General features: G+C 36.2%; 1 pseudogene; it reads right to left on the bottom strand.

Moving 5' to 3' along the window:
* Positions 1-1,116: 1,116 nt before the first annotated feature.
* LOC133064653 (cyclin-Y-like protein 1) lies at positions 1,117-23,841 on the bottom strand (annotated as a pseudogene).
* Between the last annotated feature and the right edge of the window lie 1,277 nt (positions 23,842-25,118).

Genomic DNA, 25,118 nt, shown 5'->3' with positions numbered 1-25,118 from the left:
TTCTTGCTGTAAATTTGAGAGTGATGGTTTATCAGCTCTTTAGATCCCCACACAGAAACAGGTCTTACAAAGCATTTATTAGAACATACTGTTCAACATGACAGCAAATATATTAAAAAATGCTCTACATCAAAGTCTTTTGAGCATTAACGTGTATATGAATCAACTGGGGATTTTTTAAATGAGTTAATAGATTAGTGTGAAACCCAAGATTCTACATGTCTAACAACCCCCCAGATGATATAAATGCTGCTGCTTGTTGGGCCACATTTTGATTAGTTGTGCTCTACATTGCTCTTCATCAAGGAAATGCAAAGTGACTCTATTCTGAACCTACTAGAATGGCTAAAAAATGACAGTAGTGGATTTTGACAAAGAGCAACAGGAATTGTCCTATACCATTGGTAGGAGAAAAATCACCACTTTGGTGCATGTTTTGTCAATATCCACTAAAGTTAAACAAATGCCTGTCTAATAATCCAGCAATTTCAGTCTTAGTTTAAAGTCAAAAAAGAGGAGTATATAGTATGTGTGCTTGGCTTCCCTGATGACTCACTGGTAAAGAATCTGCCTGCCAATGACCCAAGTTTGATCCCTGGGTCAGAAAGCCCCCTGGAGAAGGAAATGACAACCCACTTCAGTGTTCTTGCCTGTGAAATCCCATGGACAGAGGAGCCTGGTGGACTACAGTCTATGGGATAGCAAAAGAATCAGACATGACTTAATGACTAAACGACAGCAACAATGTATGCTTACCAAAGGATATACTGTATACAAGAATATTAGTAATAACACTATTGAATTAGACCTAAACCAGAAAAACCCATTGGTTTTTCCAATGGCTCAGCAGGTAAAAAAAAAAATCTGCCTGCAGTGCAGGAGATGCAGGTCAATCCCTGGGTTGGGAAGATCCCCTGAAGAAGGAAATGACAACCCACTACAGTATTCTAGCCTGAAAAAGCCCATGGAAAAGGGAGCTTGGAACTCTATAGTTCATAGGGTCACAGAGTCCAATACGGCTGAGCACACATGAGCACAGAAGAACACAAATGTTTCTCAAAAGAAGAAAGCTAAATGAGCTCAGAAGAAATTCAAGCAAACCCTCAAGCGACATTTTGCATCTGTAGCATTTATACTCCTGCGGCAGTGTCCTGGAATGTCCAAGCACACTGTATTAAAGCTTAAAATTGCACCAAGACTTTTGGGACACCTTCTATTTCACTATCTGCTTATTCCTGGACTAACAGGTTGGCTAGAATTATGAAAATATCCTTTAATACAAGTATTTAACAAAGAGGAAAATCATCAGAAAATGAGAAGCACCATTAGAGTTAACAAGAAACGCAGTTCGGACCCAATAGAAGCAGGTAACAACATACTTTCTCTGCTTGTGATCCCAAACATGCTAATATGCTAATAAGCAGTGCTTGCAAAAGAACTGAATGACAAGTGTTATTCAGCAGCTTTTTGGTTTAAACTGATTGCCAACAATGACTAGCAGCTTCAATGAAATAGGAAGAATCCTTCAAAACCTAACAGTGCTACAACAGTCTGTTCCTAAGTGGCTTTATGAGTCGTCAGGAGTCCCGTGTTTGACCGGCAATACTGCATTGATTCTAAAGGAATATGCAGCAATATGGGCGAGAAAAATAGGAAAAAGTAAAAGTTACATAGTGTCTTTAAAGTCTAAAAATTTAAACTATTAAAAAAACCTCACATAGTTCACAGTTATCGGCCTACACAGTAAGCAAATATCTGTGGGTGGGTTGGGAGCTTTTAGCTTTGGAGTGGTTTTTGTAACTCTGTTTCCATTAAAAAGAACAGAAGAGTGTGTTGCCTTGACAAGGTCCAGTTTTTTCCTATGACCATAACGTTTGCTGTCTGCAAGTCTCTTGAATTCAGTGTCTTTCTTCTAGGTGAAAACACTAACTTTGCTGGTTTCTGAGCAGGAGAGGTGGTATTTCTCCAGTCCTTGTTGCGAGGGGTTCATGATGTTACAGCCCCTCACCTCTCTGTTCATGAGAGGATGGCATTGGAGCGCTGAATACCAATGGAATTATCAGCGCTGAAAGACCTTCTCACAGCAACTCTGCCCAAGTCTTTGTATTTGTCTTCACACAGTCTGGAGATGGCCTCTAGGCTCTGTGCTCCTTCTCTGCTAAGAGGAGCAATTAGAAAACTCAGGTTGTTGTCATCTGCTAAGGAGCAAAGGTCAAAGTAGTATTTGGCATAAACACTGGCGGAAACATTAATATTAAACTGAAGGAGCTCCAGAAAGTGCCTTTCCATCTCATTCATGTCCTCAACTGTAATGTCCTTTAGGATCTGGGAGTAGTCCACATTCCAAACAGCCTGATCGTCCCAAACCTTGGAGGCAAGAAGAATGGCTCCCAAAACAATTCTTTTCCAGTTAGTGGAGCAAATGTCGATCTCAGCATAAGTTAAAAGCCTTTCTAAGTAAACCAAAGTCACTATTGCACATTCAGCAGTCAGCTGGGCGGCACTGAAAAGAGTATGAACAAATCTGTAAATGAATTTGTGTTCAGGATCATGCTTAAAGTACTCCTCCGGAACCCTTTCTCGTGTGAGTGGATGTGATCTCTCATCAAAAATGTCCAAGAACCTGTTGGCATCTCTGTTCTTTATGTGGTAATATATTGCTAAGATCACAATGGTTTAAATGGTTGCTCTTCCTCTTTTCTCGCACGTCCGTTTGAGATTTGTGAATCTTGGATGTTGAGCTTTTAATTTGAATTTTTTGTTTCAGTCCCTCTTGAAGATGGCAAACAATAGGCTGAGACAAAAGGTTAGAATTGGGAGCTTAATGTTTAAAATTTACAGAACTGGGTGGGTTTGGAGGAAGTTCAAGTGAACTCTCGGGTGATGTAAGTTTGTGGCATTTATATTTCTACAAGTATCAGGGCTTCAAATTGCACAAAGACTTCAGGAGGATATCTTGTATCTTTATAGACCTGGCCTCCTCTTTTTAAAATAGTCCTTTGCCTGGCTGGGCTGTTGATCTGCTTGAACATGGAAGTTTCTTTTTTCTAGGTTTGGTAAAGGAATAATGAACAATAGCATTAGTTCTCGGTAATAAACTGAAAGGAACTGGACCCTAGTAGTAGTGACAGGAAAGTAAGCAACATGAAACAGCTTTTCTGTTCTGCGTGTTAACCTGGCTGTAGGTGTGTCACTTCAAGTTGTTACTTGAGGAAAGATAAATCTTAGGAACCCTTACCTCAGGCTTTTTAAAACACAGGGTACCACTTAGCCACCAGGAAGCCCATTAAAAGACAGGGAGGTCCAGTAATCAGTCTTTTAGGAAATTGGTAATGATGTCACCTAAACTTGAAACATTAAAAAAAAAAAAGTGTTCTCAACTATGTAAAATCTTTCTCCTACCTTCTCAAACATAATCCTAGGAATTTTGCCTATAAACAAAGCATTTCTGGGCTAGAAATACTTTCTCTCTTTATAGCAAGGCTTCACATTATATTGAGTGCCACAGGTTCCATCATTTTTAAAGGACAGAGACATAAATGATAAATAATGGATATAAAATATTACAGTCTACCACCTCAAAAAATATTGTTTATGGAGCTTGGAGATTCAAGTATCGATTGCAGTTTTATTTTGAAAAGAATGCTACAACTTGTGTGGTTTTTCTTCCTCATGTTATATGAAAAGAAAAGCTAATAAACTCTATTTTAATTAAAAAAAAAAAAAAAAAAAGAAGAAGAAAGCAACATAAATCATCATATACTCACACAAAAAGCTACTCTACCACGATGGGATTGAATTAAGTACAATATCCAAAACAGCAAATGAAATGAGCTAGATTATACATATATGATTCCACACATATAATGTTCAAAAATGGTGAAACTAATCCATGGTGTTAGAAATCAGATAATGTTTAACTTCAAAGGGGAAGGTTGTACCCTGCTTTCAAGGGGATGAAAGTTGACCTTTTGGATCTTTCTAATCTGGCAGTTGGCTGCATTTTTCTGGTTTATTTGTTTTTGCTTTGTGAAAATTCATCCAGCTGAATGTGTATGAGTTGTATTTTTCTCTGCAATTATTTTAAGTGTATTTACTTAACATTTTACTTAAAATTACCCAATTAATGGTAGTTTTGAAAATTATTGTGAAAAAAGTGAATGTCACTAATTTGTTTCCCATTCTTTGCGACCCTATGGACTGTAATTTGCCTGGCTCCCGGGTACATGGGATTCTCCAGACAGAAATATTGGAGTGGGTAGCCATTCATTTCTTCAAGGGATCTTCCCCAAACAGAGATCAAACTTGGGACTCTTTCATTGCAAGTGGATTCTTTACCACCTGAGCCACTAGGGAAGCTGAAAACTTGTGAATCAATCTAAAGAAAAGCCTACGAAGCCTGAAATGAGGAATGTTTCTGAAGGCATAATGGAGGGTTAGGATATGTGATTTTTAGTTTTTCTCTCTCATCTGGAAATGCAGCTTTTCAAGTTAAGTAAGTTTTTTTTTTTTTTTTTTTAATTTACTGCTACATTCTCTGTTGAACTCTTAATTCTGATCTTGATGAGAGATTGTAATGGTGTTAGGTTCAATTTCTATAGCATTTCATACATTTGAAGCATGTTCTTACATACCATTTATTTATTTGCAATTTACAATGAATCTGTAGGGGCAAAGAACATTTATATCAGTTTTACTGGGTTGAAATTGTACCTTCTCTTGAAGATTGGGCTACTTTTTCCACAAGAGAGGTACAGGAAAAGAGTCAAGGTAGAATTGCATGCCCTTCTTTTAGCAATACTGTTCCTTTCCTTCATGCTTGTACTGTGAAGGAAACTTTCTCTAATTCTTCCTTTGTCTCCACTTTGATAGTGAACATTAGCAACATACTCTAATTGCTTTCTAAATGTTGGCTTTTATAGCCTCTGAGAACAACTCAGAAAAGACAAGAAAATTTAGCAAATTAATCTTTGCCATGATTTAAGAATAATATTTATAAACTTTAAAATATGCTTAAAGTGCATGTGAAATATTAAGGCAGTGTGGTCTTACATTCCAGGGAGAGTCCACATCTGTTTTGAAAAGATAAACAATCCTCTCTCTCCCTCCAAACATCCACAGAGACGTTCCTTTCAAAGACACAACACAATCTTTGGATCACAGTGGCCATTAAACAAATGTTTCTTCTATCTAGAATGACCTTGATTCTCTCTTTTCCTTAGATAGATTTCACCCTTTCTTCAGATTGCTGCTTAAGTACTATTCCAATCTGTCTTCTGAGTGGGGGTCTTCCCTATATAAACTCACACAGTATTTTTAGATGCAGCAGAGGGTTCAATGCATAGTAAGTGTACAATTAACTTTTTGAATAATTGAAAAAATTCAAATAAGCAAAGCAACATTGAGAAGGAAAAGCAGAACTGGAAGAATCATACTCCCTGAATACAAACTATACTACAAAGCTACAGTAATCAAAATAATATGATATTGGCACAAAAAAGAAATATACATCCAGCTCAATGGAGCAGTATATAAAGCTCAGAAGTAAACCAACACACCTACAGTCAATTAATCTGTAACAAAGGAGACAAGACTCTACAATAGAGAAAAGAAAGTCTGTTCACTAAGTGGTACTGGGAAAACTGGACAGTTACCTGTAAAAGAATGAGATTAGAAAATTCTCTAACAGCATATGCAAAAATAAGCTCAGAATTAATTAAAAACCTAAATGTAAGACCAGATACTATAAAACTCTTAGAGGAAAACACAGAACACTTTTTGACATATATCAAAGAAACATTTGTTTGGATCCATTTCCTAGAGTACTGGAAATAAAAACAAAAATAAATATTTGGGACTGAATTAAACTCAGAAACTTTTGCACAACAAAGGAAACCACAAACAAATCAAGAAGACAACCTATGGAATGGGCAAAAATATTTACAATTTATACAATAGAAAAGGGATTAATTTCCAAAACATACAAATAGCTAATACAACTCAATATATATATGATATATCTATAGATAGATAGATAGATAGATAACAACCTAATTAAAAAATATGCATAAGATCTAAACATACATTTTTCCAAAGACATACAGGTGGCCAATAATTAGGTGAAGAAATGCTCAATATGGCTAATTATTAGAGAAATTAAAATCAAAACTACAATGAGGTATCATCCCACTCCAGTCAGAATGTCCATCATCAAAAAGTCTACAGATAATAAATGCTGGTGAGGGTATGAAAAAAAGAGAACTCTCCTACACTCCTGGTGGGAAGGTAAATTGGTACAGTCACTATGGAGAACAGTATGGGGATTTCTTAAATACTAAAATTTAGTTACCATATATGATCCTGCAATCCCTTTCCTAGGCATATATCTGGAGAAAATTATAATTTGAAAAGACATGTGCAACCAAATATTCATTGTAACTATAATAGCTAAGACATGGAAGCAAACTAAACATCACAGACTTAGAGAACAAACATGGTAACCAGGGAGGAAGGGTTGGGAGGAGGGATACACTGGGAGTTTGGAACTGACATGTACACACTACTATATACTAAATATACAGGCAACAAGAACCTACTGTATAGCACAGGGAACTCTGCTCAATATTCAACAATAATTTAAATGGGAAACAATAAGACATGCATGTATATGTAAGGCCATCACTTTGATGTTCACCTGAAACTAACATACTACTGTTAATCAAGTATGATTCAATATAAAATAATCTTAAAATGTGATATAATGAGTGAGCATTACCTTTACATTTAAAAAGTTTACTTTTCTGTATCATTAAATATCATTTGGAAATTTGTCTTTTTAAAATCTTTTTTAAAAAACATATTTATTTTTTAACTGAAGGGTAATTGCTTTAACCTGTCTTTTAATGGTCATGCTATATATCATGGGTGTATCATACTTATTGGCTTTAATAATCTATTTTTTTAGACTTTAAAACAACATATGAGAGAAATACCTTCATTAATACACACGGTTGCTTCCTACATCATGAACTAGAAGTTTTGTCAAACTAAGTTTGATATCAACTTTAAGGTTCCATTATTTTCCTTTGTTTCATAGCAAGACAAAGAAGAAAAGATTATTTTCCAGAAGTGCCTTTCTCTTAAAAGATAATAGCTTGGCAATCTTCACTAAGACTTGGAAAGCAGGAAAATGGGGATGTTTGTGGTTTTGTGGATTTTCTATTTTTTAAACAAAAACCGTAACCTTTTTCTTTTTTTTAATATTTATTTATTTTATTTGGAGGCTAATTACTTTACAATATTGTGGTTTTTGCCATACATTGACGTGAATCAGCCATGGGTGTACATGTGTCGCCCATCCCCAAAACCCCTCCCAAACCCCTCCCCATCCATTCTTCTGGGTTGTCCCATTGCCCCTGCTTTGAGTGACCTGTTTCATGCCTCGAAGTTGGACTGGTGATCTATTTCACATAAAATAATATACATGTTTCAATACTATTTTCTCAAATCATCCCACCCTTGCCTTCTCCCACAGAGTCCAAAACTCTGTTCCATATGCCTGTGTCTCTTTTGCTGTCTTGCATATGGGGTCATCATTACCATCTTTCTAAATTCCATAATATTTTTCTAGAGCTACATTTCTGAACATCTTAAGAGAAGTCATCGGAGCCAATAGCCTTTGTTCTAGAGTTTAAAAGTGTTGGAACAATTACCAGCCTTGAAAGGGAGATAGCATCTTTCTTCAGAGTTGAGAGCAAAAAGTTTTTGTTTCCAATTTTTTTTTCTTTTTTTGACTGGCTGATATATTGCAGATAATATGTCCCTCAAATCCTGCAGATTTGCCCACAGCCATTATTATAACAAATGTAGGTTTCTTAAGCTTGACATTCTTCGAACTTTGGTGAGTGTCTATCTGGGCCCCTCTACTTTGCCACCATGGGACTCAGGAGACAAGGAGATGAGAAGTGAATGTGACAGTCATGCTGACCCTGTGTCATGAATAATACAGATTTTTCTCTGACCCAAGGTTTCTCCTGTCTTCTGTTAGCACTCATAAAATTGTGGCAAGCTAATTTATTAACCAGGAAGTAGTATAAAATCCAAAGCCCTTCACAGTTCTTAATTGTTGCCATACAAAAGGATTTTCATGAGGAAGAGTAAGCTTCAAAGATAAAGGAAATTAAGGATATTTGAAACAGTATTTGAAAAGAACACATGCTTGCACTAAAAAAAAGAGGTTATTTTGCACTGACTTTTGCAAATTATGGTCTTGCTGCTAAATATGATATTAAGTTGTCAAAAAGTGATTGTTCAGGATTGTCCAAATAATCTATGTAGACTAGAAAAAGTTTTCACTTTATTTTATGCATTCTGTATAAGTTATTACAGAAGCTCTATGGAGTTTTGTTTTGTTTTTTAAGCAAGCCACATAGGAAATGCCCATTAACTACCAACAAATGATCAACAAATTTAAAATTCAAAAATAAAAATATTTTTACATGTACAATTTCTTCAATATTTTAAGAGATGCTATCTTTTGTTTTAATTTAAAATATTAAGGCTTTGCTTGAAAAACTTATCTCCTACCACATTAAATTATTAACATCCTTCTTAAAAAGATGATTCTTAATATAAAGAAACTATGTTCCCTGAATTAAATCTATTTCTTTAATGTGTATCTCCATAGGCTGTTGATTCCCTCCAGTATTTATGTTATTCAAATATTTGTAAGTGATTGTTACAAGTTTCAAACTTATTACATATGTGTTAGTTGCTCAGTCATGTTCGACTGTTTGTTGCCCCCTAGACTGTAGTCCACCAGACTCCTCTCTCCATGGAATTCTCCAGGCAAGAATATTGGAGTGGATAGCCATTCCCTTCTCCAGGGGATCTTCCTGACCCAGAGATGGAAGGCCGGTCTTCCACACTGTGGGTAGACTGTTTACTGTCTGAGCCATGAGGGAAGCCCAAGTTATTACATATCTAGTTTAAATGGAATTAGGTTCTTACTTCTGTTCTCACTAGTTTAAAGATAAACTATCTCATACATAATTTTAAATTCCCACCATAATCTTTTTTTTTTTTTTTATTAGTTGGAGGCTAATTACTTTACAACATTTCAGTGGGTTTTGTCTTACATTGACATGAATCATCCATGGAGGTACATGTGTTCCCCATCCCGACGCCCCCTCCGACCTCCCTCTCCACCCGATTCCTCTGGGTCTTCCCAGTGCACCAGGCCCGAGCACTTGTCTCATGCATCCCACCTGGGCTGGTGATCTGTTTCACCATAGATAGTATACATGCTGTTCTTTCAAAACATCCCACCCTCACCTTCTCCCACAGAGTCCAAAAGTCTGTTCAAATTCCCACCATAATCTTAACTATGGAATACTTCCTTTGGGATTAGGCACATGTGGAATTTTATTCCTGTGACCTCACAATCCTGAGCCAGGACATTGATTCAGTCAAGCAGATAGGCTTACGGGTTCCCTGTAGTAACCTACTTAGAGCTTGGCTGAACTTTAAAGCCCTTCTGTCCTGGTACCTTCAATGAAAGGTAATGAAGCTGAGTCTCTTGAGCTTAAACGATTAGGCCAACACACACGTGGACCATTTCAGGTATTCTCTACTAGAGAGCACCAATGATTGAGGGAAAGGGAATACTCCAATGTTCAAAGGCACATTCTTGAGAGAACTCAGGAAATTCAGCTCCGTAAAAACTTATAAAGTGAACAGTGAGTAACAAATGTCATGATCATCACATTTGGAATTTAAGTGCATGTTAGTGACTTACAGACCCTTTTTAACAACAACAACAACAAAAAAAATCCCAAGAATTAGTGATGTAGTAACAGTTCATAAAACACAACTTACAAAACCACTAACTCACAGAAATTGCATTTTATTCTGATAAAATATCTTTCAACTACAAATTGTCACAGTAAAAGAGAGGTTTATTCTTAAACAGGTAAAATGCTTATCTACATTATTTTTTACATTTTTCATAACAGATTGATATTTATTTAAAATGCTATACTTTAATCAAAAAATCTTATTCTTTTCCTTGACTTAAAAAAAGTATTTATTTTAATTGGCGGATATTTTCTTTACAATATTGTGATGGTTTTTGCCATATGTCAGCATGAATTGAACATAGGTATACATGTGTCCCCTCCATCCTGAAACCCCATCCCACATCCCACCCCACCTTATTCCTCCAGGTTGTTTGAGAGAATAGCATTAAAACATATAAATCACCTTCCCTTGACTTTTAAAAATATATCTGCAGATTTCAGAAGTCAGATCACACTGGTCCCAACTTGTGAGATATGAGAGAGATCTATGCATGTGGAAACATGAAGGGCAATAATAGGTCACATCTACTGAAATAAAAGTCTATACAGGATACAAAGAAAGAGCTGTCCATTCTAGCTGGAGTTGGGGAAATAGAAAGACTTAACAGAGAAGCCCATTCTTAAACTAGATTTTGAATGATGAGATGGTGTTACCAGAAGAACAGCATGTTTGAATAGGAAAAATGCAGCATTAAAATAAATATATAATGGCAAAAAGTAATGGAATAACAGCATGTTTAATGAACTTCTGATGCTCATGTTTGGCTAATGATAGGTGCTGAGCAGGAAAACATGAATGAAAAAGTAAGTCAAGAAGGAGGCAAAATAGATATAAATGGCATTGAATTGAAAGTGAAAAGCAGATATAGAAAGTGAAAAGCGGATCTAAATAGTTCTAATGGAAGGTCAGCCCACTGGAATCAGAGTGAGTTGCCGCCCTGGTTTACTCAGGACTTAGGGGTTTCCAGGGCACAAATAAAGATGACTGTTAGCCTAATTAAAATGTAAACAAATATCTGTTTAGTTGTCATGGAGGCTGTTTTCCCTAACCATGTTTTGTGTGCATGCTAAATTGCTTCAGCTGTGTCCAACTCATTGCGACCATATGAAGCCCACCAGGCTCCTCTGTCCATAGAATTCTCCAGGCAAGAATACTGGAGTGGGTTACCATGCCCTCCTCCTAACCATGTTTTAATCTGTACTATATTAAATTCTCTTTAATGGTATTCCTATTTCATACCCCTACTCTCACATTTGGTTAATAGAGTATCCTGAGATCTAAATTATGTCATATTTATTGTCATTTAAAAACAAACAAACAAAAAAAACCTTTTCATCTCAAACTTGAAGTTCTCTTTTCCCATAACCCTGGCAGAGCTGAACTATGTGTGGCTTCGTAAATCGAGGGGCCTTGGAAATCTCCTTTCTACAAATGTCTCCAATTTCTCCCCTTTTAATGATTAACTCCTCTTAATGCATTGGGCAAGGAGGAAAGGTTAGAGAAAAGGAAGAAAAAAATAGTTTTACTTATTAGACTTAGATTGAAATCCTTCCCTTGGTGAGTAGTTTTATTGCCCATAACCTCCCAACTTCTTATCCATCAACTATTTCCCTAAGTCAACAAGAGTAATTTCTTCCTACACATTATGCTCACTGGCTAGCTGCTGCTTCCAGCCATTTCTTCTAGATCAGCAATAGTTGAATTATTTTCTGTTAACAATTTAGACACCACACAAAACTGAGGTAGTAAGCATAGCAAAGTAGTTAAAAAGCCAGTAGTCTCTGGTTAGATGGCATGGATTCAAAGCTCATTAAGATAATCAGCAATTGAGGGATTTCTTTTAAAAATTCTGAAAAAAATAAAAATAAAAATTCTGTGCCTCTGTTTCCTCCACCATAACACAGATATAATATTACAGTAGTCTAAAATGCCAACCAAATAGATCTACATGTATAAGAGCTCTAACAAAATAAAAGTCCATCTGTTTCACTTGTAGTCATCCAGGGCAGTGATCAGGATTGTGAATGACATTTATCATTGTGATGACTGAGAAAATTTATTTCTTCCAATATGCAATACTGCCCATCCCATAGACCTTATCAGGGAAACCCTTATCCTTGACATACCAGCTGGCAAAAAGGAAAAGTGATAGAGGAGAATGCACGCCTGCTTCTTCAAGGCTTTGGCCAAGAAGCAGCACATATCCTTTCCTCTCACATTCCACAGGCAAAAATTTGTTGCAAGGCTACAGCAATTTTTACATCTAGCTGGGAAATGACACACATAGAGTTGCTTAGAGGATTAAATACTGTAATATATACACAGGGCTTTGAAAAATGCCTGACTCAAGCAAAGTATTCAATAAATGATAGGTATTATTATTATTATTAGCTGTGACTTATCCATTCTAAGATCTTAAAGACCCTTCTCCCTACTAATGCACTTTGAAATCTCAGCAGCAGAAATGAATCTAGAGAAGGTAAAATGATGTACCTTTGCAGTATGAATTCTAAAAATAATTTTAAATAACTTGAGAAGTTTAATGTTCATATATTCATAGTCTAAAGTAACTTTAGCATCTTCTAAAATAAAGTTTTGTTAGTAATTTAAAGAATCCATGCAAGTTATCCTTCTCCTTAAGGCAGTGGCACTTTCCCCTTGGAACCTATGCATCAAGACGCAGTCTTGGATTTAGACCATTTCTTCTGATAGCTGTGTGTGACTGCTTTTTCCTGCTCCACAAGATTAATTGACAGTGATCATTTCCTCTGAACAGTGAACTAAAGTGATTTGGGGATAACACTGTTGTGCTTTCCATCCTTTTTCAATGACCTTCAACAGAGTTGAAGCCAACTTCTCTCAAACTCTTTCATTAATGAGCTGATACTTCCATTTTGAGTGTGTTTCTGCAAACTCATCATGAAACTTCCACCTGACAGTTTTAGAAGTTAATGGACTCCAAATTGCTATTCAGCAAGGTGTATACATTTACAAATCACCAGGTAGCCATCATTATAGCTTACATTTGATTAATAAAATTATATTCTCAAATAAACAAAGCATGCAAGCATGTTAATTATATTACTTGTTAGCTGAAGCTAGTAATTGACTCCCCACTTGGCAACTCCCCACTTTTATTTTAATAATATATATATATATATATATATTTTTTTTTTTTTTTTCCCTCTGTAAGGGGAACATAATCCTTAATAAAATTCCCAGGTAGTATATAACACCTACAAAGCTAAGTGCACACAATTCGCTTCAGCCCTTTCTTCTGATTCCATCATTTTCAAATAACTAAGCTAAATTAATGTTTTTCTGAGTTTTTTTTAATTTTTATGTCATAACTTTTAATTGCTCACATACACATGCTATTTTTCAAGATCCATATAGCAGATATCGAGTTAAAAGCTTTTTTTGCCTCACTAAGAATTCTTCTATCCTAAAAATGCCTTTATTAGATAATAATTTAGCATTCTTCAAGTTCTTTGGCAAATTTGACATTTTAATGTTTTTTTTTTTTTTTCTGACTACTCAAATTGTAGTTAAATAATATTCTAGATTAAGGTGGCATTAGTGGTAAAGAATCTGCCTGCCAATGAAGGAGATGCAAAAGATGAAGATTTGATCATAGGTTGGGAAGATCCCCTGGAGGAGGGCATGGCACTCCACTCTAGTCTTCTTGCCTGGAGAATCCCATGGAGAGAGGAGCCTGGTGGGCTACAGTACATAGGGTCACACAGAGTCGGACATGATTGAAGTGACAGCATGCACACAATATTCTAGAAATTCAGAAAGGATGACTCATTCCTTTTTTAATTGAAGTATAATTGATTTAAATGTGCTAGTTTCAGTTATACAGTACAGTGATTCATATATATATATATATATGTACATATATATATATATATATGTATCCTTAATTGCTCACTGGTGTCTGACCCTTTAACCCCATGGACTATAGCCTGCCAGACTCCTCTCTCCATGGGGATTCTCCAGGCAAGAATATTGGAGTGGGTTGCCATTCCCTTCTCGAGGAGATTTCCAAACCGAAGGATCGAACCCAGGTCTCTGGCATTGCAGGCAGATTCTCTACTCTCTGAGCCACATACTATAGAGTAGGTCATTGTTGGTTATCTATTTTACATATAGTGATATGTATATGCTAATCCCAACCCTCTGATTTTATCCTTCTTTCCACCCTTTTCCCTCTGTGTCATGTGCATCATTTTTTAGATTTCACATATAAGCAATATCATAACATATGTGCCTTTCTTTCCCTGACTTATCCACTTAGTATGACAATCTTTAGGTCCTTTCATGTTGCTGTAAATGAATTCATTATTTTTTATGGCTGAGCAATATTCTATTGTACATACATACCACATCTTCTTTATCCATTCATCTGTCAATGGATTTGAGTTTCTTTCATGTCTTAGCTAGTGTAAACAGCATTACAACAAACGTTGGGGTGCTTGTATCCTTTCCAACCATGGTTTTCTTATATGTCCAGAAGTGAAATTGCTGTATCATATAGTAGCTCTATTTTTAGTTTCTTAAGGAATTTCCATGCTATTATCCACAGTGTCAGTCCAAATTACATTCCCTTTTTTCTAAATCCTCTCTAGAATTTATTTTTTGTAGATTTTATGATGAGGGCCATTCTGATTAGTGGGCTTCCCTGATAGCTCAGTTGATAAAGAATCTGCCTGCAATTCACGAGACCCCGGTTTGATTCCTGGGTTGGGAAGATCCACTGGAGAAGGTATAGGCTACCCACTCCAGTATTCTTGGCCTTCCTTTGTGGCTCAGCTGGTATCAAGAATCCACCTACAACATGGGAGACCTGGGTTTGATCCCTGGGTTGGGAAGATCCTCTGGAGAAGGGAAGCCTACCCACTCCAGTATTCTGGGCTGGAGAATTACATGTACTGTATAGTCCATGGGATCACAAAGAGTTGGACATGACTGAGTGACTTTCACTTCCACTTTCATTTTGACTAGTGTGAGGTGATAGCTCATTGCAGTTTTGATTTGCATTTGTCTAATAATTAGTGATGTTGGGCATCTTTTCATGTGCCCTTTAGCCATCTGTGTGTTTTCTTTGGAGAAATGTCTATTTAGGTCTTCTGCCCATTTTTTGATTGGGTTATTATTATCACTACTATTTTAATATTGAACTGCTTGAGCTGTTTGTAGATTTTGAATATTATTTCCATGTCATTACATCTTTCACAAATGTGTTCTCCCATTTTGTGTGTTATCATTTAGTTTTGCCTATGGTTTCCTTTCCTGTGAAAGAGCTTTTGAGCTTAATTTGGTCCTATTTTCTTATGCTTGTTTTTATTTCCTTTAAGATACAGCTCAAAAAATATGTTACTGTGATTTATGTAAGAGTGTCTTGCCTATGTTTTCCTCTATGAATTTTATAATATTTAGTCTTCCATTTAGGTATTTAATTCATTTTGAGCTTATTTTTGTGTATGGTGTTGAAGCATGTTCTAATTCCAATTTTTTGTGCCAGTACCATACTGATTTGAAGACTGTAGCTTTGCAGTATAGCTGGAAATATGAGTTCAGGATGCCTGATTCCTCCAGCTCCATTTTTCTTTCTCAAGATTGCTTTGACTATTCAGGCTCTTTTACATCTCTCTATAAATTTTAGAAAAATTTGTTCTAATTTTGTGAAAAATGCCATTGGTAATTTGAATGATATTGCACTGTAAATTGCTTTGGGCAGTACAGTCATTTTCATAATAGTTATTCTTCCTATCCAATAACATGGTATACCTTTCCATGTGTTTGAGAAATTGTCAATTTCTTGCTTCAGTGTCTTACAGTTTTTGGAGTACAGGTCTTTTGTCTCCTTGAGTAGATTCAATCCTAGGTATATATTTTTTTTTATTCAATAGTAAATGGGATTAAAAAATTCCTTTGTGATCTTTCATAGTTAGCATATAAATGCAAGAGATGCCTGTGTATTAATTTTGTATCCTTTGATTTAGCCAAATTCATTGGCTCTAGTAGTTTACTGTAGCAGCTTTAAGATTTTCTATGTATAGTATCATACCATATGCAAACAGTGACAATTTTACTCCTTTTTCTCCCCCAACTTGGATTCTTTTTATTTCTTTTTCTTCTCTGATTTCCATGGCTAGGACTTCAACAGCTATGAAAAAAACTGTTGAAGTTTTATGAAAAACAATACAAAACAAAATAAAAAATGAGCCAATGGTGGACAACCCTGTCTTGTTCCTGATCTTAGAGGAGATTCTTTTAGCTTGTCACCATTGAGTATGATGTTAGCTACATATATGACCTTCATTATGTTGAGGTATGCTCCTTCTATGTCCACATTCTGAAGAGTTGTTATCATAACTGGGTGTTGAGTTTTGTCAAAAGCTTTTTCTGCATCTTTTGAGATGATCATATGGTTTTTATTTTTCAATTTGTTGATATGCTGTATTACACTGCTTTGTAGATATTGAAAAATCCTTGTATTCCTCAGATAAATCCCACTAGATCATGGGGTATATTTTTATTGCATTGCTAACTTCAGAGCACTAGTATTTTGTTGAGGATTTTTGCATCCATATTCATCAGTGATATTGAGTATAATTTCCTTTTTTTGTGATATCTTTGTCTGGTTTTGGCGTCAGTGTGATAGTGGCTTTATAGATTGAGTTTGGGAATATTCTCTGCTCTGGTCTGCTGTGCTGCAGTCCATGGAGTCACAAAGAGTTGGACACGACTGAGCGACTGAACTGAACTGCAAATTTTCAGAATAGTTTGAGAAGAATAGGAGTTAACTCTTCTCTAAATGTTTGATAGAATTTACCTGTGAAGGCATGTGGTACTGGAATCTTTTGTTGGTAGTTTTTAATCACAGTTACAATTTCAGTACCTGTGATTTGTCTATTTTCAATTACTTCCTGGTTCAGTCTTGGGAGATTGTACTTTTGTAAGAATTTGTTCATTGCTTCATTTTATTTGCATATAGTTTCTTATAGCTATCTCTTATGATCCTTTGTATTTTTGTGGTGTCCATTGAACTTCTCCTTTTTTATTTCTGATTTTACTGATTTCAGCCATCTCCCACTTTTTTCTTGATGAGTCTGGTTAAAGGTTTATCAATTTTGCTTATCTTTTCAAAAACAAACTTTTAGTTTCATTGATCTTTGCTGTTGTTTTCTTTATTTCTGTTTCTTTTTTCTCTTTCTAACTTTTTTTTTCTCTTTTACTTTTTCAGTGATCCTTTGGTTGTTTAGTAGCATATTTTTAGCTTCCATGTGTTTGGGTATCTTCTCAATCTGTGCCTCCATTCTTTTTCTGAGATATTGGGTCATCTTCATCATCATTACTCTGAATTCTTTTTCTGGTAGATTGGCTATCTCCACCTAATTTTTTTTCCGGGGTTTTATCTTGTTCCTTCATCTGGAATATATTCATCTGCTCTCTTGTATTATCTAACTTTCTGTAATTGCAGTTCCCATTCCACAGGCTGCAGTGTTATAGTTTTTCTTTGCTTCTCCTGTCTGGTACATGAGGCTATCTATGAGACTTATAAAGTTTTCTTGGTGGAAGGGCCTTATTACTGCCTGCTCAAGAGTGGAGCTGGTTCCTGCTCCTCTGGTGGGCAGGGCTGTGCTCAGGAAGATTTTAAACAGCCTGCCAGTTGATGGGTAGGGCTGTGTTCCCCACTGTTAGATATTTGGCCTCTGGTGTCCCAACACTGGACCCTGCAGGCTATTGGGTGGGACTAGGTCTTGAAGGGGAAATGTTGGCTTCTAGGAGGGCTCATGTTAATGAGGACTTGCCAGAAATGCTGCTACAAGTGCTTTTGTTCCTGCAAAGACACTTGAGCCATAACATCTCCACCTGCTTCCATAGGAGATGCTAGCAAGTAAGTCTGGCCTAGTCTCTTATGTGTGTGTATATTCAGTTGCTCAGTCATGTCTAACTCTTTGTGACCCCATGGGCTGTAGCCTGCCAGGCTCCTCTGTCCATGGGATTTTCCAGGCAAGAATACTGAAGTGGGTTGCCACTTTCTTCTCCAGGGGATCTTCCCGACATAGGGATCAAACCCACATCTCTTGTGTCTCCTGAATTGGTACGTGGATTCTAGACCACTAGTACCACCTGGGAAGCCCCAGTCTCTTATGAGAGCACTGCTTTTTGGGGGAAGCCTTGGTGCACAGTATACCTTGTGTATGCTCTCCAAGAGTGGAGTTTCTGTTTTCCCCAGCCCTGAGGAATTCCTGCCATCTAGTCCTGCTGATCTTCAAAGCTAGATTATCTAGGGCTCCTCCTCCCTGTTACAAAACCTCTAGGACTTCCATTACTGTGGGAGAACTTCTGTGGCTTAATTATCTTCCAGTTTGCATCCACCTGCAGGTGTGGGTTTTATTTTTTAGTAATTGTGCCCCTCCTACTGTCTCACTGTTGTTTCTTTGTCTTTAGGGGTAGGGCATTTTTTTTTTTTTTTTATACGTTCTAATTTTTTCTTTTTTTGTCAACAGTTATTTAGCAGTTAGTCATGATTTCAGTGTTTTTGTAAGAGGGGGTGAGCTTGCATCCTTCTCCTCCACCATCTTATTCAGTTCAGTTCAGTCACTCAGTCGTGTCTAATTCTTTGCAACCCCATGAACCGCACCATGCCAGGCCTCCCTGTCTATCAACTCCCGGAGTCCACCCAAACCCATGTCCATTGAATTGGTGATGCCATCCAACCATCTCATCCTCTGTTGTCCCCTTATCCTCCTGCCCTCAATCTTTCCCAGCACCAGGGTCTTTTCCAATGAGTCATCTCTTCACATCAGGTGGCCAAAGTATTGAAGTTTCGGCCTCAACATCAGTCCTTCCAAGGAACACCCAAGACTGATCTCCTTTAGGATGGACTGGTCGGATCTCTTTGCAGTCCAAGGGACTCTCAAGAGTCTTCTCCAACACCACAGTTCAAAAGCATCAGTTCTTTGGTGCTCAGTCTTCTTTATAGTCCAACTCTCACATCCATACATGACCACTGGGAAAACCATAGCCTTGACTAGACAGACCTTTGTTGACAAAGTAAAGGCTCTGCTTTAATATGCTGTCTAGATTGGCCATAACTTTTTTTCCAAGCAGTAAGCGTCTTTTAATTTCATGGCTGCAATCGCCATATGCAGTGATTTTGGAGCCCAGAAAAATAAAGTCAGCCACTGTTTCCACTGTTTCCCCATCTATTTGCCATGAAGTGATGGGACCGGATTCCATGATCTTAGTTTTCTGAATGTTGGGCTTTAAGCCAACTTTTTCACTCTCCTCTTTCACTTTCATCAGGAGGCTCTTCTTCACTTTCTGCCATAAGGGTGGTGTCATCTGCATATCTGAGGTTATTGATATTTCTCCTGGCAATCTTGATTCCAGCTTGTGCTTCATCCAGCCCAGCATTTCTTATGATGTGCTCTGCATATAAGTTAAACAAACAGGGTGACAATATACAGCCTTGACGAACTCCTTTTCCTATTTGGAACCAGTCTGTCATTCCATGTCCAGTTCTAACTGTTGCTTCCTGATCTGCATACAGGTTTCTCAAGAGGCAGGTCAGGTGGTCTGGTATTCTTATTGGCAAGTCTCAAAATAATGATCTTAGAATATTAGAGCCTTAGTACAGTGGAGTACAAAGTACAATATGTACTGTATGTTCCAATTCTGTAATAACTTTAATTTACATCTATTTGCACATACACATGTGTGTGCACGGGGTTAGAAGGGTATACACCAATAATTTAAAAGCAGGTAATTCAAGTGGTAAAATTAGGAATATTTTCCTTTCTGTATGCTTAAATAATTTCTAAATTTTCTATAACTAGTGCATTATTTTGTTTATAAATATAAAACAGGAAATTTATTTTAAAATCAAGTTAAGATGGAACACAGATTCTATTCAATCAATCACCCTTATTTTACAGTTGAGGAAAGTAATGTGTAATGCCTTGGCCAAGCTTGCACAGTATATTCAGTCCGTAGATGGACTGATTGCAGTTCTCCTGCTTCTGGTGCAGGGAGTTTTCAATTAGTACACTCGTACATCCTTTTATTGTACTCTGTTGTTTCTATATCCTAGGGACATTTTATATTTCTCTTGGGAGTTGACTTTTACTCATGGCTTTAAAGCTCTTTCAAATTTTTTTTTTTTGCTTCATTTCCATATGTGTTTTTTTTTTTTTTCATTTATTTTTATTAGTTGGAGGCTAATTACTTTACAATATTGAAGTGGGTTTTGTCATATATTGACATGAATCAGCCATGGAGTTACATGTATTCCCCATCCCGATCCCCCCCTCCCACCTCCCTCTCCACCCGATTCCTCTGGGTCTTCCCAATGTTTTGAAAGCTCTTTCAAATTTAAACATTTATAAATCTGACAGTAAAGCCGTGGAAGCAGAAAAATGTCTGGTGCTGTATTCTGCACAGAATAACCTAGACATCTCTGACAGGCAGAGATCAGTACCTGGAACTTCTGACCGGAGCTTCCAAGGCACCTGAGGAGGCCAAGATACCAATGACAGTAAGAAAGATTTAAAAACTGGCTTTTCAATGGATAGCAGATGGGACTCTTAAAGGGTGCTGATTCAAGTTAGAAAATTGATAGACTAGAAGTAATGGATTTAATTTGGAGTAACATAAAAATCAGTTTAAAAAGCAGCAGGGGAGAAACTTTTTAAGAAGAGCTGGTTTTCAGAACCATCAGGGAACAGAATAATCAAAAAGGCTGTAGAAACAAATAGCAAAAATACTTCAGGTCTTGATCAAATCAGAGATTAACAGAAATGTATTAAAAGTGATTTAGGAGCACATGAATCATTGAAAACCCTGTTGAAAATAGGGAGATGAGTTGAATTATAACCTGATCTAAGTCAGTCTATATATTTATGAATTATATGGATGTCAAATCATTTCCTGAAACATTGTTTTTGTTCTTTCCAAATGCTAACACAATTTTTTTCAAAAGTAAAGGAAAAATAATGTAAAATAACTTTTGTATAACCAATCAGATTTAAAAATTAAGTATTAAAATAAATTTTAAATTTAAAATTCTAGTTTTAAAAATAAAAAAATATAAATCTTAGATTTTAAATTATATATTTCTTTCATATTTGTTTGCTTGTTTTTTGTTATTCCTATTTGCAATATATCAGAAATCTTGACACTTCATCTCTAAGTACTGAATCATGCATCTCCTAAAAATTGGCACAGCTAAGAAGGTTTACAATAATATTGCTAAAACCACCCCCTTTATTTTACTAGTTTTCTTTTACTATTTGTTTGATCAGTCCACAATTAATAAAAACATTTGGTTACACTTACACTAGAGGAAAACATATAATAATTTCTCTATTCTGGAGTATTTCCTCTAGTACTCTGCAGATTATAAGTGCTATAGATAAATTATTCACAGGGATGTCAAAGGATCTCTAGGCCTGCAAAGCTTATTAGTCCATAATGATGCCATGATCTACCATGGCTATTGAATGAAACTTTACTACAAACTCTGTAGAACTTGGAGCATGACTCTTGTCTTTTTTCATCCTGTGTATGTGAAAAACACAAATTTCTGCAGTCACTCTGGAAGATGATGCAACTTTGCAAGCTTTGATTATAATGGCAAGATTCATCACATTATCATTATTTTCTAGCTATTGTAAAAGATGAATATACCTTCACTTTTCACATTTTGCCAATCTATAATCTGATTTTCTGGTTGTTGAACTTTTTAGCCATCTTCCCTAGTTCTAAAGGTGTCTACTAATAACTTTCTGAAACTTGCTGGAGCCAACAATCAGTGAATAGCTTGAAGTTTACTGGGGCAGATGTTCAACTGGTCTAAACTTGGAGACTGCAAGAGTGGCATAGAGCCCAGTGATCTCCCTTTCTCCCTTTCCCTCCTTTCCTCCCTCCCTGTCCCCTTCCTTCCTTCTTTCATTCTTCCTTTCTCATTTCTCTTGTCATCCTTTTTAATATTTTATTAAAATATTAAAGCTACAAGAAAGCTGAAAGAACATATAATGAGTGATTATATGGCCTCCATCAAGGTTCCCAGGTGTTTATAATTTGCCACATTTGTTTTCTCTCGATATACATGTTGACAGATAACTGTGTACTTTTCTTTGCAAGTCTGTTTAAAACATGCTAAACCTTCCTGAACTGAACACATAATAATCCATTATGATTCTACTATGACTGTATACTCCTCATCTGGTTACATATTTCAAAGAAATAATTGCATAGAACCAATTTTCATAGAAATTTTCTTGAATTTCTTAAAAAGTAACTTTTCTTGAATTTCTCATAAGGCAAACTTTTTGTCTACAATTTATTAAATGCATGGTAAAAAGAGGTTAATATACAAAACAGCCCATATTACACACCTCAGAATTATAGCATGCATTAAAGAATAAGATAATATATACAGTTGATATAATTTCCTTGTTAGTATTATTTCTGAATTTACTTTAATGGCAAAGTATAATCTGGTCTTTTCCTAGACTCAAATCTTGGGCCTGCCTCTCATGCAGATCAGCTGATTATCAAGCTCTGACTTAGCAACCTCTAACAGCTTTAGAATATTCACTGATGTTACCTCTCACTCTTTATGTTCATTGATCTTATTATGGAGTTCTGGCTCTCTAGGGCCCTTAAGTCTCTTGAAATTCAACTAGCACATCAATTTTCCATCAGCCTTTCTTTCTGAGAATTGCATGTGAAAAATTAGATACACTCTGCGGCTACTCTCTAGTTTTAAAAGGAACAAAACATTGGGTGCTTCTGTAAACTACAACTTCACTGTTATACTAAGGAACAAAGAGCATAATGAGAGAAAACAGAATGAAAGTACTGGAATACAAGTAAGAATGGATCTTGAGAATACACTTAGGAGAGCTGAAAATGTGTTCTAGATTTGGGTTAAAATTAAAAAAACAAAAAAAAAAATAGAGCTTAAGGAAAGGGTAGGAAGGACGTAACGAGGTAGAATGTGAAAACAGACATTCTCCAGCAGTCAGAAGCCGAGAGGCTGAGATTCATGAACACCAGGCAATGATTAAGTGGTTCATTGGAAAGAAGAGTTAATACAATTTGATTTACATTTGGCATCAAGATATTTGCTCTAAAACAAAAAATTTTCATATATAGCTTTACTTCTGTCAGAGTTTGATGTGGGCAGATCATAATTATTGACAATAATGACATTGTCCACAAATTTATAAGTACTTCTACATACGAAGTAGAAGTGAAGTTGAACCGAGAATCAACTGTGTAGAAACTTAAGTGGTTTTCCAAGTATTTTATATCTTCTGCTGCCTCTTGGAAACCACCATATACTTACTAACATTGAAGGAGGTGAGGATTAAAAATTACAAAAGTCAACCTGAATTGATTTGTCTTTTGTCTCTGATTTGACATTCACTTATAACCTATCTTGGCTTATGCCTTTTTTTTTTTTTTTTTTTTCATTACCATGTCTTATTTTCTCCAGCACACATTAAGTTCCTTGAGAATAGTAATTAAATAGTCTGTATCTTTTTCTATATCTTATTGCATCCACCGTATTCTCTCAATAAATATTTTCTGAAAGAATAAAATACAACAGAAAATTAAGGGAGAAGGTATTTTTCAGAAACAAATAAATCTGAGAGACATTGGAACATGGGGATTTGGTGACTCTCCTGTTGTGTATAGTAAATATTTTTAACTTATTATTATTGTTCCCACAATCACAGAATATTTTATCATTCTCTAGCCCGCCATTCACCCCATATCCTCAAGCTAGGTGTAATTCCAAAATATGCCATGGAATTTCTTCTTCTCATGATCCCTCTGGAATACTTTAGCACCACAATTTTTCTGCCACTCCAAATCCTGCTTACCTTTCAAGTCCCCTCTTTCTTTTCTTGGCATTTCACCGTCAAAATCCATCTCTCCTCTACAGCGTATAACCATATTGTTGTTATTGTTTACTTGCTAAGTCATTTCTGACTCTTTTGCAACCTCATGAACTGTAGTCCACGAGTCTTCTCTGTCCATGGATTTTCCCAGGCAAGAATACTGGAGAGGGTTGCCATTTCCTTCTCCAGGGAATCTTTCTGCTGCAGTGTCAAACTTGTCTCCTACATTGCAAGCAGATTCTTTACCACTGAGACATCTATATTTGTGTACTAACAGTGTAAATACGTTAGCTGTTAACTAACCTGGTAGATGAAAGATATCAGTCAGGTTCTGTGTTTTATTCATGATTTTATCTCACATGCATATTTTCTTCATGGCAGGCACATGATAGAAATATCAGTCAGGTCCTACTAGGCCCTATTAGGGCGACTTTTTCTCATTTTTCTCCAGTGCAAACATCTCCAGCGCTTTCTATAGAAAATACAATAAAGGAAGGCTGGCTGAGAAGAGGAGCAGGCATATATCTTTTGCAAATTACTCCCTTTTTGGTTTTTATCTTGTAGGGGCAGTGCAATGTAACTCCAAAATCACCACATTTATATTCAACAAGAGGACTATATCCTTGCTGAATGTCTTGCAACAGCATGCAGCCTGAGTGCCAATCCATTAAGTTTCAAGATCTGTTTAGTTTAAACACCAAACTTTATGGAATGGCACATAGGAACTTCACTTACTGAAACAGTGATGATTGTGACAAGACTGAACTGATTTTGAAAGCATTATCTAGTTTCAAAGACATCAATATTCATATTTTAACTCTAATACTACTTCAGTTATTCTTATTGATATTTGTCTTTTGACTATGCTAGCTCCTACAGGTATATGTTTATATAAAATATATACAAATTAATAAAATGTATATTGAGAAATGTACATGGCAAGTATTGAAAAATATTTAATGTGGCTTTTCAACACATATTCTACTACTTGCATTACTGATTTGAGAAAACAAATTATGATCAGAAATTTAGTTTTTAATATAACTTAGATGTAGAACTGTTTTATCAACACTTGGCTTCCCAGGTGGCGCTAGTGGTAAAGAACCCACCTACCAAAGCACGAGACCTAAGAGATGTGTGTTTGATCCCTGGGTTGAGAAGATCCCCTGGAGAAGGAAATGGCAAACCATTCCAGTATTCCTTCCTGGAAAATGCCATGGACAGAGGAAGCTGGAGGGTACAGTTCATGGTTCCAGAAATAGTCCAACCCGACTGAAGCAACTTAGCACCAGCACCATTAACACTGAAATTCTTTCCTACTCAACAGGCATT

The sequence above is a fragment of the Dama dama genome, chromosome 1, assembly GCF_033118175.1.
Source record: "Dama dama isolate Ldn47 chromosome 1, ASM3311817v1, whole genome shotgun sequence".
Classification (NCBI taxonomy): Eukaryota; Metazoa; Chordata; class Mammalia; order Artiodactyla; family Cervidae; genus Dama; species Dama dama.
The sequence above is the reverse complement of the archived record's forward strand: the minus strand, read 5'-3'. Positions and strand labels throughout refer to the sequence as shown.